At 41.7% G+C, this 2,818-nt stretch overlaps 1 non-coding gene across 1 annotated transcript; it reads right to left on the bottom strand.

The window, feature by feature from the left end:
• Nucleotides 1-840: 840 nt before the first annotated feature.
• Nucleotides 841-948, bottom strand: LOC112764994 (small nucleolar RNA R71). The gene has a single exon (XR_003183432.1). It is a non-coding gene; the product is annotated as a small nucleolar RNA R71 (small nucleolar RNA).
• Nucleotides 949-2,818: the final 1,870 nt, after the last annotated feature.

Below are 2,818 nucleotides of genomic sequence, written 5' to 3'. Positions count from 1 at the left end.
ATCTTTTTCAAAAATCACTTGATTTCTCTTCCATTTTCATTTTCGAAAATTAAGTGATGTTTTTCAAAAATGTTTTCAAATTTCCCACTTAATTTTCGAAAATCACTTCCCTCCTTCTCACATCCTTCTATTTATGGACTAACACTATCCTTTAATGCAAAATTCGAACTCCATTTTCTCTGATAAGTTCGAATTTTCCTACTCCTGTCTTCTACTCTTCTTTTCCTCTGACACCTAAAGGAATCTCTATACTGTGACATAGAGGATTCCACATTTTCTTGTTCTCTTCTCTATCTTATGAGCAGGAGCAAGGACAAAGGCATTCTTGTTGAGGCTGATCCTGAACCTGAAAGGACTTTGAAGAGAAAGCTAAGAGAAGCCAAAGCACAACTCTCTTTAGAGCACCTGACCGAATTCTTCAAGGAAGAAGAACACATGGCAGCCGAAAACAACAACAATGCCAACAATGCAAGGAAGGTGCTGGGTGACTTTACTGCACCTACTCCCGACTTCTATGGGAGAAGCATCTCTATCCCTGCCATTGGAGCAAACAACTTTGAGCTTAAGCCTCAATTAGTTTCTCTAATGCAACAGAATTGCAAGTTCCATGGACTTCCAATGGAAGATCCTCATCAGTTTTTAGCTGAGTTCTTGCAAATCTGTGACACAGTCAAGACTAATGGGGTTGACCCTGAGGTCTACAGACTGATGCTATTCCCTTTTGCTGTAAGAGACAGAGCTAGAACATGGTTGGATTCTCAACCTAAAGAAAGCCTGGACTCTTGGGAAAAGCTAGTCAATGCCTTCTTGGCAAAGTTCTTTCCACCTCAAAAATTGAGTAAGCTTAGAGTGGAAGTCCAAACCTTCAGACAGAAGGAAGGAGAATCCCTCTATGAAGCTTGGGAAAGATACAAACAATTGATCAGAAAGTGTCCCACTGATATGCTTTCTGAATGGAGCATCATAGGTATTTTCTATGATGGTCTCTCTGAACTGTCCAAGATGTCTTTGGATAGCTCTTCTGGAGGATCTCTTCATCTGAAGAAGACGCCTACTGAAGCTCAAGAACTGATTGAAATGGTTGCAAATAACCAATTCATGTACACTTCTGAAAGAAATCCTGTGAACAATGGGACTAGTCAGAAGAAAGGAGTTCTTGAGATTGACACTCTGAATGCCATTTTGGCTCAGAATAAAATATTGACCCAACAAGTCAATATGATTTCTCAAAGTCTGTCTGGAATGCAAAATGCACCAAGTAGTACTAAGGAAGCTTCATCTGAGGAAGAAGCTTATGATCCTGAGAACCCTTCAATGGAAGAGGTGAATTACATGGGAGAACCCTATGGAAACACCTACAACCCTTCATGGAGGAATCATCCAAATCTTTCATGGAAGGATCAACAGAGACCTCAACAAGGTTTCAATAACAATAATGGTGGGAGAAACAGGTTTGGCAATAGCAAGCCTTTCCCATCATCTTCTCAGCAACAGACAGAGAGTTCTAAGCAGAATACCTCTGACTTAGCAACTATGGTCTCTGATCTAATTAAGGCCACTCAAAGTTTCATGACTGAAACTAGATCCTCCATTAGGAATTTGGAAGGACAAGTGGGTCAGCTGAGCAAGAAAATTACTGAACTTCCTCCAAGCACTCTCCCAAGCAATACTGAAGAAAATCCAAAAGGAGAGTGCAAGGCCATCAATATGGCCGAATTCTGGGAGGAAGAAGAGGCAGTGAACGCCACTAAGGAAGACCTCAATGGACGTCCACTGACCTCCACTGAGTTCCCCAATGAGGAACCTTGGGAATCTGAGGCTCAAACTGAGATCATAGAGATCCCATTGGACTTACTTCTGCCATTCATGAGCTCTGATGAGTATTCTTCTTCTGAAGAGGATGAGTATGTCACTGAAGAGCAAGTTGCTAAATACCTTGGAGCAATCATGAAGCTAAATGACAAGTTATTTGGAAATGAGACTTGGGAGGATGAACCCCCTCTGCTCACCAAGGAACTGGATAACTTGTCTAGGCAGCAATTGCCTCAAAAGAGGCAGGATCCTGGGAAGTTTTCTATACCTTGTACCATAGGCACCATGACCTTCAAGAAGGCCTTGTGTGACTTAGGATCAAGTGTGAACCTCATGCCCCTCTCCGTAATGGAGAAATTAGGGATCTTTGAGGCGCAAGCTGCAAAAATCTCACTAGAGATGGCAGACAACTCAAGAAAACAAGCCTATGGACTTGTAGAGGATGTTCTGGTTAAAGTTGAAGACCATTACATTCCTACTGATTTCATAGTCCTAGAGACTGGGAAATGCATGGATGAATCCATCATCCTTGGCAGACCCTTCCTAGCCACAGCAAAGGCTGTGATTGATGTTGATAGAGGAGAGTTGCTCATTCAAGTGAATGAAGAATCCTTGGTGTTTAAGGCCCAAGGATATCCCTCTGTCTTCATGGAGAGGAAGCATGAAGAGCTTCTCTCAAAACAGAGCCAAACTGAGCCCCCACAGTCAAACTCTAAGTTTGGTGTTGGGAGGCCACAACCAAACTCTAAGTTTGGTGTTGAACCCCCACATTCAAACTCTAAGTTTGGTGTTGGGAGGGTCCAACACGGTTCTGAGCACTTCTGAGGCTCCATGAGAGTCCTCTGTCAAGCTAATGACATTAAAGAAGCGCTTGTTGGGAGGCAACCCAATGTTTTATAATTAATTATTTTCTTTTGTTATTTTATCTTTTTTGTAGGTTGATGATCATAAGAAGTCACAAAAACAATGAAAAAAGCAAAAACAGAATGAAAAACAGGAAGAAAAA

The sequence above is a fragment of the Arachis hypogaea genome, chromosome 2 (genome assembly GCF_003086295.3).
Source record: "Arachis hypogaea cultivar Tifrunner chromosome 2, arahy.Tifrunner.gnm2.J5K5, whole genome shotgun sequence".
Lineage (NCBI taxonomy): Eukaryota > Viridiplantae > Streptophyta > Magnoliopsida > Fabales > Fabaceae > Arachis > Arachis hypogaea.
This window is presented reverse-complemented; position numbering and strand designations above follow the sequence as displayed.